This window comes from Lactuca sativa, chromosome 9 (assembly GCF_002870075.4).
Source record: "Lactuca sativa cultivar Salinas chromosome 9, Lsat_Salinas_v11, whole genome shotgun sequence".
NCBI lineage: Eukaryota > Viridiplantae > Streptophyta > Magnoliopsida > Asterales > Asteraceae > Lactuca > Lactuca sativa.
In genome coordinates, this window is record NC_056631.2 from 227,029,348 (window position 1) to 227,041,147 (window position 11,800).

Below are 11,800 nucleotides of genomic sequence, written 5' to 3' on the forward strand. Positions count from 1 at the left end.
TTCAGGAGAACAGTAATTAATTTAAGAATAATTGGTTTAAGAATTCAGCTCAAAAATCTTGAGAACAAACTTATATTACTCTTAAATTGACATTTTCAGGTAAATTTCTTATGGGTGACTCAAGATTACAAGTAAAGAATAATCTTCATTGTAAACATATCAAGGTCTTGGAATCGTTTGTCAAACGAAGTAAAAAAGATAAAGATAGACCGATAACAAGAACTGACATGAAACGATATAACATTATGTTCAAATATCTTCATAAGAAAATCTCAGAAACCACATGCTAATTTGCAGGATGAATTCCAATCGTGGAAGAGGCCATCCTTCATACAGGGGTGGTTATAGTAGAGGTCGAGGAAATCCTACGGCTTCAAGCAGTTCTTATAGACCTAGAAATTCGTCACAAGCAAATGATCAGTCTCTTCCAATTCCTGGAAGCCCATTAAATGAGGAGTTTAAAGCATTTTTAGAATCAAAAAGGAAAATATTCCTAGTTTCGTCCAAATGATCACAGATGGTGAAACCATCAATGATAATTTTGAATATAAGGAATCATCTCATAGAGATAATATTATTATCTTAGAACATAAAGATATAATGCTTTATTTTGAAAACAATGATGATCCATGGTTTTTAATGACAAGATACTTGGATACAACAACATACGCTGGATATTCTTATAAACAAAGATTATATTATGAGAATATTTTGAAAATAACTGGATCAGTTGAATTTTCTCATTTTACATCCGGAGGTAATACCAGTGTTTACAATTTTAGCAAAGCCATTATCAAAAAGATCATATCACCTGAGGAATGGGGATTAAGTACCCTTAAAGAAAAAGAGTTTATACTCCCTCCTTCGAAGATACCAATGAAATTTACATACTGGGATTATATTGAAAGCTTTCATAAAGCCTTCCTATATGAGAACCCTCAAAGAAAACATACTTGGTTCTTTAAAGTATGTGAAAAGGTTTATAACCAAAATAAAGATATACCAAATTGGTTCAGTAATTGGTGGATCTCATATGGCCCAAGTATAGATATTCTCCCTGAGGAACCATTTAGGAGATTATATGGGGAATGGTTACCCGTCTATCCTAGATACCGAAACCAAGCCATTCCTTTGAAATCAGAAGGGCTGGAAGCAATATCTTCCATGCATTTTTTCATGGAATTTTCTATTCCTTGGATTTGGAAATGGTCCCCACATGTGGATTATACTCCCTCCAAATTTCCTTCTCTACAAAGGTCATACTTTACTAAATTCTGGCCTAAAATGCTTCATAAAAATCCAGAAACAAAAATTCTTAATGCACAGGAAACAATTGATCATATCAATCAGCAAATTAAGAAATACCAAGAACAGAAAAAATTCTCGGAAATAGCCTCCTCGGCAGAAGCAGCCCCCTCAACTTCTCAAAAGGTCAATCTAACTAAAGAAGAAATAATCAAGTCATTCAGGTTATACTGTTCTGAATTAAAAGAAAACCTTAAACGGTTTACAAAACATGAAAATGCAAAAGATGAAGGTTCAAGTGAAGATATTTCAGATAATATGTCAGTTGATAACCACAGCCAAACACAGTGTTTAGCGGGAGAATCCCAACCAGATGATGAAGAAATTCCAGAGGAAGACCTCCCCATTGATTGCATGATTGACATGATTGAGGAGTCAATCACTCAAAGAAAGAATCTTTCCAAGACAAAAAGGACAGCACCACAATAGTCTCAAGGTGACAAGTGGATGGACCAAAATAAAAGAGGATGATATTCTTCAAAAATTATTCAAGACAAAGAATAATATTCGTCAGATATTATTAAAGCAAGGGAATCAAACAAAGAGTCATTTCTACTTTTCTTAAAGCTGTTTGCCAATGCTAAATGTAATAATTTAGGTTTTGTTTGTTTTTGTGGCCTCCTGATCTATTTATGTAGCCTCTCCCTTATGTTTGAGACAGGCCTGGAGCCATTTCTATTTTTCTCTCTTGTAATCTCCTCTTGTAAGAAATCCTTTTGTAATAAATAGTTTGAAATAAATTCGGAGTATCAAAGTTTTACTACAAGACAATCTTGGATTCACCTTTCTGGTTAGTCTACTTCCTTATACTTTATTTTATTTGTAAGCCTAATGCAAGGCTAATTCGTTAATATCACATAGTATCCTCATGGAAGCAGTATTATGATCAGCAAATCATAATCAGATATGAGTAAAAAAAAAAAAAGAGTCTGGAGAAAAAGGCAAAGTCGTGTTTTAGCCCTGCTTTTATAACCACAGTGTTATTTTAGGGCGTTTTACTCATTGACTCGCCTAGCCCGCCTGACTCTTTTAAATATTTTAAAATTTTCCCTGATTTTAAAAATTTATTTAAATAACTTACTCATATCCCGTTATGGATTATTTTGTGGGATTATTTAGTTTATTGCATCCACCATTAACGGATACATAATATCAGAGGAAGAAAAAAAACAGTTATTTATTACTATATTAACATAGGAGAAGAAACCAAAAAGAACTTGATGTGTATCTGTTATCCTGTTAAGTGTTTACTTTTAATAGCTTTACACTTCCTTTGCAATTCCACACAAATTATGATAACATATCTCAACACAAGTTTATTGTTGATTTATCATGTACAAAATCAAGATGCTCAATAGAAACAAGAAGACTGTAAGCTACAAGACAAGTGTTGGTATTCTCTTGAATAGCTTCTCTCTTGACTACTTTGAGACACAATTAGAGGAACACAACGAGAGGAGATCAGGGGAAAACGAAAATGGTGGAGATTTTTGGAGGTATCGATGTCAAGGTGGAAGGTCGGGGAATTGGAGCGGCTCACCCATTGATGATAATGAATGGTGGATTAAGCAGATCCATCACATTCTGGATAGGAAATGTGAGTGGTTAGACTAGTGAGCTAGAATTGCAAAATAGGGAAGATTTGAAAAGGGAATTAAGTTATAGGGTAGATGATGATGTTTTGGCGGGAAATAGTGAAAGTATTCGCCTTCCTATCAAAACTATATGGCTCAACATATTTTAATGGAGTAAAAGTTTTGTCTCTTCTTGTAAAATTTATAGTCATACTCATTTTTATTGTGAGGGTATTTTTTGTTAGTATCTCGAGATTTCATTCTATTCATACTTGTTTTTCAAATTACCAAACAAAATGAACGAATAAAAGTCATTTTATTGTAAAAACCAAATCAAAATAATAAAAAATCATTACATTGCCTAATTGGTTTAATTGGTTGATTCGTTGTATTCTTTTGTATTCACTCCGATAATAAAAATAATAACTCATTATTTTACTTGATTTATTTTATTTATTGCTCATTTGAATTATTATATATATGTTACATGAACTTGATTGAATCATAACAAATGCATTCTAATCTTATCTAGCAGATGGAAATAATGAATTTTTTATCGCTTTCAAGCACTCAATCATATTTTTGTAAGATTATTTTAGTATTAGGTATACACCGTACTTAAGTTTGTGATTTACTACATGCATGTTATTGATATATGGTTGATGTGATTATAAATGGCGCATAGTTATTGGATTTATATAATTAAACGTTCAAGTGATGAATATTTGGCATGCTTGAGTGGTTTCCTTAGAGTTACGGAACAATATTTGGTGAATAATGCAAAAAACTACATATAGTGTCCTAGTATATAATGTCAAGATTGTGGTACGTAGATTTATTCTGCAAAAAACGTAAGAACATTTAATAATTTGTGGGTTAAGAGGGTATGTAAGGAATTGATTTCGACCATAAGACAATATTGTTGAAGAATATGTTGTAGGAGATGTAATAAAATATTGTATGGACTAGGGGTAAGCATGGTCTTTAACTGGTCTATTAATTGTCTTTTGGAGACCAATCATGTAACGACCGTCATTTGAGGTATTAATTACTAAATATTTCTTAAATTATTGTTGGGCTAGATATAGATAAAAAAAATATTATGGGAGTGGACTTAAGCAAGTGGGCCAAGGATTTGGGTCGCCCATAAGACGTATGTTGGGCGTAGCCTTGGTGTACGTGGGGCGTAGAGGCGCATTGGATGCGGGGGACGCATCACGTATGAGGGGGACATATTCACGTATGCGCAGCGTACCAGGAGTACGCGCAACGTAGGTGATCATATTCCAAAACCCTAATTTTTAGGGTTTAAGACATATAAATACCTCATTCACTACTAGAAAAACAGCCTTTTACGACGCGCAAAACACGACGCTCTTTGATTTATGTTACGCATTAGAGAGTGACATTAAAAAAGTATCATCTCTTCAAAAATTTTAAGGATTTAGGTCGCGCATTACTGAGTGCCCTTAAATTAGTGTCTCATGTAAAAATATTAAAAACACGGAAGGCACTTGTGCGTCGTCTGTGAATGTCGTTTTATATTTTTTTTAAGAAACGCGCGTGTCAGAGGGAAAATGAAATCCCCAAATTTTTTAAACCCCCACCTTCTTCTCCCTCGTCTCCACCCCTCATCCACATCCACTACCTCCAATCCTCATTTCCTCTTCTAGCCTCAAACTACGGCAATGCACCTTCCTTCTCGAATAATGCTTCATTTACCACCATCATCCGATTATGTGAGCCCAAGGAATTGACGGAGACGAAGAAGATTATGGATCAATTGCTTCACATCATGTTTAAGGTTAAGGCTTTGAGATTTTTCCAAATCGACCCTCACACCAAATGGTTCGATCTCCTCTCTTTTTACCTTGTTCCTTCTACTGATGCCTCCACCTTCTACCATCGATGTTGATCTTTGAATTAGCAACAAGAAGCCCTAGGGCCTCCGCCTTCACCCACCTCCAGCGCCTCCAACAAGAAGCCCTAGGTCCCCTGCCTTCACCCACGTTCTCACATGTTAAAGACACGCCATCCCAAAATTGGAAAAACTAGGGCTTTTGTGCTTTGGATCTCACAGGAAACAAGTTTTCCTCGTCCCCACCTCGCCCATCCAAATTCCTTCTTCTTCAAATGATTAAATGTTCTTACCTCTCAATCGTACCTGAATCAATATCTCTGTCTCTCTTGTGTCTATTCTCTCAATATCTCTCACGCTTTTCTATTTACAGCCAGAGTTTGAGAGCGAAAAGAAAAAAAGAAGAAAGAAAAGATGTGCCTATTCTTCCTCTTTCTTCCTCTGGTTCGATTACAACCCTTTTTCTCCCTTCTTATTATTATTTTTTTTTTCGATTTGCAAGTGATTGTTTCACTGGCAATCCAACTTTTTTTCCCTAACCTTATAGTCCCTCAGTGCAAGCTTGGTAGATTGAAGAATTGGCTCAACTTGCGGATTCGATGCGGCAGGTTGTGGCTTTGCTTAATGATGAAGATGTTGATGCAAATTCATCGTCTTCTTCAAAACGCCCTTCCACATTTCTTAATTTTGTTGCTCTTGGCAATACCGTAAGTTTGTCTTACATGAGCTCTTTTGATCCGACTACTTGCTTTTGTGTTGATTGACTAAGTCAGTGGATCTCTCGATTTGTTTTTGTTGCGATCCCTATTTTTGATGGATCTTTTTCTAAATGTAGTTGGGAACTATTTTTGCTTAGATTCCAATTTAGCATATAGGTGATTCAAAACTATTGCTTGCAGCGGAAACTCATCTACTGTTGCTTAATGCCATATGTCGAAGTATTAATATGCATTATGCTTTCTACTAGATCAGGCTCCACTCATCAACTGCTAGGGGTCTACTGTTTAGCTAATCATGGAGCCAGTCTGATCTTGCTAGCCTACCCTTTTGCTTTTTCAGGTTTACCAATTTATGGATCTTAAATAGTTCATTTCTAATTATGGGCTACCAATTGTTCAGAGTGCAGGTAAATCAACAGTTTTGAATAGTTTGATTGGGCATCTTGCTCTGGTACAACCTTCATTTTTCTTTATTTTCATATTCAATCTGGACATATATATTCACTTTATGTTTTTTCTAATTCATTATGATAACAAAACAAGTCATTTCAATTTTCAAATTAACTTGAGCAGCCAACTGGTGAAGGTGGTGCAACTCGCGCGCCTATATGTATTGAATTAAAGAGGGATGGTAACTTAAGCAGCAAATCAATTGTACTGCAGATTGATAGAAAATCCCAACCTGTGTCTGCAAGTGAGTCCTCATGTCATACTTAAGGGCTTAAGCCAATTCGACACACACATACACACATATTTAGTAATAGGGTTCTATATATATATATATATATATATATATATATATATATATATATATATATATATATATATATATATGTGTGTGTGTGTGTGTGTGTGTGTGTGTGTGATTATTGAATCTGAATGCTCTTTTTGTCCACCAACAGGTGCTCTTCGACACTCATTACAGGATAGGCTTAGTAAAGTTTCAAGCAAGAGTCGGGATGAAATATTTTTGAAGCTTAAAAAAAGTTTGGGTGAGTCTGTTTGCTTAAAAATATCAAGAATTTGACAACTGCATCATAGTAATTCGGTTTCTTTTTATACCACTTAAGCTTGATTGTTTGTTTGCTTCATTTTTTTATAAAAAAAAAATTCTATGTTTTTGACATATTCGAGATACAATTTAATTCCTTGTTTGATGTATTTCACCATTCCTAGGGGAGGGTGAAGGAATTCAATTCCATGGTATGCTACGTGTTGTGCAACAATCATTATTAGGGTCAATTTTGGCAAACATGTTGCTTGTTCTTGGATGCACATTTTTCTGTGGAGGAATCTTTCTTCCTAAAAAGGAATAGGTTTTTTACAAGGTAAGTTAATTACTAAAATGAGGTCAAAGTTTCTTGAATCCTTTCAACATACTTGGATTTTTGATGAATACCGATTTGTTTGCAGCCAAATGTTGTGATGAGCTCAGGGTTGTTGTTAATGGCAGTGATGTGTCTGTTATTCCCTGCTATTTTTCACTTCACACACACTGAATTGCATTTTGGAAAGTCAGAATTGGCCCTTTCAAGATTTAGCAGTTGTGTAATGCTTATTACATATGGGGCCTACTTGTTTCTTCAGTTGACTACACAGAAGAATTCGTATTCACCAATCACTGAGGTTGGTGATTGGCATTTATACACCCTCCTTTTAGAAGAAAGCATACACTAGTAATAAAACGAAGCGAAATATTCAGCAAAGTCCTTATATTATGGGCTAATTAACATTATAGTAAGAAATATCATATGTCAGAAAAAGAGAAAGATTACATTAAGACTATATGCTCTTTATTAGAAAGAGAGAATACATTAAGATAATATGAGTATCATGTAAGATGTCAGACAGAAATAGTAAGATAATATCAAGTCTCACAAAAAGAGAATACGATATGATTAAAGTAAGATAATAATCTGTCATTTTATGTTAAAGTTAAATAAATGACTTTAAGTTTCGTTTATTTAAATCTATATAAACACATTAGTTTTCTAATATTGATTTAGAAATATCAGGAAGATAGCCCAAAAGAAGACAATTCAGATGATGATGATGATGAAGAATCTCCTAATATTTCAAAGTATGAATGTGTTATCTGGCTCAACATCTTGACACTCTTCATTTCCATTCTTTCAGAATATCTAGTCAACTCCATTGAGGTATCAGAATAATTATCTTAAACTAATAATCAATGAACCTATTTTCTAAAATATATACATGATTTCCATTTATAGGGTGCTTCTGTTGCAATGAATATCCCTATAGCATTTATCAGTGTCATCCTTCTTCCTATTGCTGGAAATGCAGCAGAACATGCAAGTGCCATCATGTTTGTCATGAAAGACAAGCTTGTAAGTTATTAGTCATTACAAGAATCATAATTCATTTTATTTAGTTTTTTAAATATTTTTAGTTACAATCTTTGCAGGATATCTCTTTAGGAGTCGCGATTGGCTCCTCAACACAAATATCTATGTTTGTTGTACGTGTTTTTTTCTCTGTATATTAAAAGAAAGGTTAATTTAAAGAAATAGCAACATAATTTAAACAAATACTAACTTTTATTTTAAAATTTTTGTGTTTGTAACTGTAGATTCCATTTTGTGTGGTTGTTGGGTGGATCATGGGGCGTCCTTTGGACCTAAATTTTCAACTTTTTGAGACAACAACTCTTATTATGACAGTTCTAGTAGTGGCTTTCATGTTGCAAGTAAGCCTCATATTCATATATTTTTACAAAAATTTGACTAAATTAAAATTTTCATTTAAAAATGATTCTTTTATATATTTGTAGGATGGAACATCCAATTACTTCAAGGGAGTAATGCTTGTGTTTTGCTATTTGATAGATGCTGCAAGTTTCTTTGTATATATAGACCCTCTATCTATACGTAAGTTATAGCCATTGTTCTCTTTCATTTGACTTTTGACTAGACCTTTTTTCTTCTACATTGTTTATGGAACTGACTTTTGTCTCTGGTTTTGCAGAAGATAAACCTTAAAGCTTTGAATCCGTCATAAAGAGTTTCAAGTCAATTGTATGTTCTAGTTTGACTTTCCTTGATGGCATATAGTTATTATTATTGCATACTACTATTACCTTAACCGAGATGAATGGATTGCAGTGTTGCCTGGGGCTTTGAATGCATGTAGTATCACAGAGTTATAAGCAACTAATTGGTTTGATTCCTTACTTATGGATTGTTATGAATTCAGTTCAATCATCAGGAACAACTATGACATTTGTGATTGTTGAAGGATCAGTTATAACCGTAGCTTCTGTTGGTGATTCACGTTGCATACTTGAGTATGAAGAAGGAGGCTTATATTATCTATAAGCAGATCACAGACTTTAATGCAGTGAAGAAGAATAAGTTATCAGATCTTATATTATGCTTTCTTTTTTTTAGTCCTATTTCAGTCTGATGATTTATATATTTTTTGTTTATTTTTGTAGGAGAGAGCGTGTCCCTGCTAGTGGTGGTGAAGTCGGCCGGCATAATGTCGGTGGTGGTGCACAGGTATGATATGGCTCTTTTAGTCACATCACATATTTAATATTATTGAAAAATGGGTTTATTTATTTTTTATATTTAAAGAAAAATATAACTTGTTTAAACTTATTTTTTGGTAGATTGGTCCTTTGAGATGTTGGCCTCGTGGCTTGTGTTTGTCAATATCAATTGGAGATCTGGATGTTGGGGAATTCATTGTTCCCGTTCCTTATGTTAAACGAGTTAATGTCAGTTGTATTTTTGAAGGAATGGAATCCATCAAGAGAATTGGAATTGGAATTGGAATTGGAATCAAATCTGAAGGACATGCTTGGAATATTTACAAACAAAAAAAAATAATACCAAGAAATCTATAATAAAAAATTTATTTTTCTTACTTTTGAAAAATAAAAAAGAAATAATATAATTTGTATGACATTAACTTTTGTGCAATGTATTGTATTTGTATGACATTAACTTTTGTGCAATGTATTGTATTTTTTGTATATGGTATTTTATTTTCTATTATGAGACATGAAATGCAAACTTAATTTGAAAATCAGTAAATCTATAAATAATTTTTTTAAAAAAAAAAAATTAAAATTACGATACGCAAAAATGTGTGTCGTCTTCATTTATGACATGGCCTTTCTTGACAGGGGCATCTTTGATACGCATTGCATGTCATAAACACGTGCGTCGTAAGGTTACGACACGCAAATGCGTGACGTGTTCCTTTATGACATGGCCTTCCTTGATACGCATTGTGTGTCACAACCGTGCGTCGTAAATGCGCGTCGTAAATGCACGTCGTCTATAGACGACACGCAAAAGCGCGTCGTCTCTCTTTATGATAGGGCCTTCCTTGACACGCATTTGCGCGTCGTCTGAGCGTTTTACGACGCACAATGAGCATCGTAAAAGGCTGTTTTTCTAGTAGTGATTATAGCTCAAACCTAGCCTCCTTACCAGCCCCTCACCCTCATAAACCCTAAATACCCTCTCTTACTCCATTCTTGTGTGTGTTTGGCATTGTGAAGCATAGTTTGGTGAAGAAGAGGTTTGAAGAAGAGAATAAGAGTTAGAGAATAAGAACTTGAGTATCTTGAGCTCAAGGATCTAGGATTATCTCATCTTTTGGCACTCAAAGAAGGTATAAAGCTACCAACTTTCTTTATGTATGCTTAGATCTAGAGTAGAGATGTTTTGGATCTTTCTAGTCCCAAAAATGGAGCTTTATGACTCAAACTAGTTTCTAGGTCAAGGGTTTCCACCCTTAGTGACATATGAGTTCCCTAAGTAGTAAAGTTTCAATATTTAAGGTCCATTTGTGACCATGCATGAGATCTAGCCATTTCCATGGAAGTTTATTGTTATTTTCCAAGTTGGGTTCATTTGGTGGGTTGCAAGACACCAAGTAACCAAATTTATCGATTAAGATGTTGAAGAGGACTTGGATATGTGATTGTAGCCTCTAGAGTATAGTATTAAGTGCTTAATGTGAAAAGTGGCTTAGCAGGGTAGTACGATGGGCGTATCAGTTGTTACGCGCCACGTACAAGCCATATAGCAGGTACGCGCTGTGTACATAGGAGTACGCCCCACTCATCAGAGGTGGGTTTTTCATCTTTTGGGCCTCGGTTTGGACCAACTATTGGACTTATCAGCTATTGGGCCTTAGTGGGCCATCAAAAGTTATATTTTGGACTAAGGACATGGTTGGGCTTAGGGAAGGCCCATTTAAGAATTTGGGCCCAATTTAAAAATTTGGCAATTAGTGGGCCTTTAATGGTCCATTAGTGGACTTAGAAAGATTAGATGGAATTGGGCCTTGATTATGGTCCAAATGATAGCAGGGGTAAAATGGTCATTTTACCCTTAGAAAGATTCTCAGTCTGTCTGACTAAGTATATTGTGTAAAGTTAGCCGGGGAGTCATGGGAGCAGCCAGGAGAGATTCCTCAAGCACGAGTTCAACATCCAGTTTGAGAGGTGAGTCCTCTTCCAGTAGGAAGGGGTCTAAGGCCACAATGTCGAGCCGTTTAGTTGTTAGTAGTTCCGGACTATGGTCTGATGCCGGGGTGGTCCCGAGAAGAGTATATGTTTGCTTGATGTCTTTGCGATTCATGCATGTTATGTGTTATGTGTTCCGGGGCAAGCCCAATGTATGTTAGTGTGTCTGTTATGTGTTATGTGTTCCGGGGTAAGCCCGATGCGTGTTAGTTATATGATATATGTTATGCGCTCCGGGCTTTGGTTCGATATCGGGCTAAGCCCGATGTATGTTATATGCTTATGTTATGTGTTTATGATATATGATATGCTGTTCTCCTAACCGTCCGTAACCACCCATTCTGAACAATAATACGATTACCCAACATAAAAACAGATTAAGCACTTTCTTCCACTAAGTGCTTAATACTTGATGTTCTAATGTCTAATATCATATATGAGCTCATTAAAACGTCATAGGGCATAAAGTTGGCAATTTTATTCCCTTACATGCTATATGGGACTTAAAAACTTCATTCTTCACATTAGGACTTCATATAAAGCTTCAAACTCATGCATGAAGTCTAGATACTCTTCAAGCTAGCACCTTTATGCATCTAGCATGCTCACAAAGTTCATATCTAACCATTCCAGCCTCTGGAGCTGATAAACTCTCAAGAGAAGGTCCAAAACCAACTAAAGGGACAAAATAGAAAACCCTAGCTAGATATAATGAATAAGATGGAAAGATCAACGCTTTATACTTCCAGAAGCTCTTCAAGGTGAATTAGATGCAGATTGTTGAAGCCCAAAGCCACTCCAAGCTTTCTTAGCAACTCCTTTTTCATGAATGAACACT

The 11,800-nt window shown here is 35.0% G+C and overlaps 1 pseudogene; it reads left to right on the plus strand.

The window, feature by feature from the left end:
* Positions 1-6,631: 6,631 nt before the first annotated feature.
* Positions 6,632-9,327, plus strand: LOC111900197 (vacuolar cation/proton exchanger 3-like; annotated as a pseudogene).
* The last annotated feature ends 2,473 nt before the right edge of the window (positions 9,328-11,800 follow it).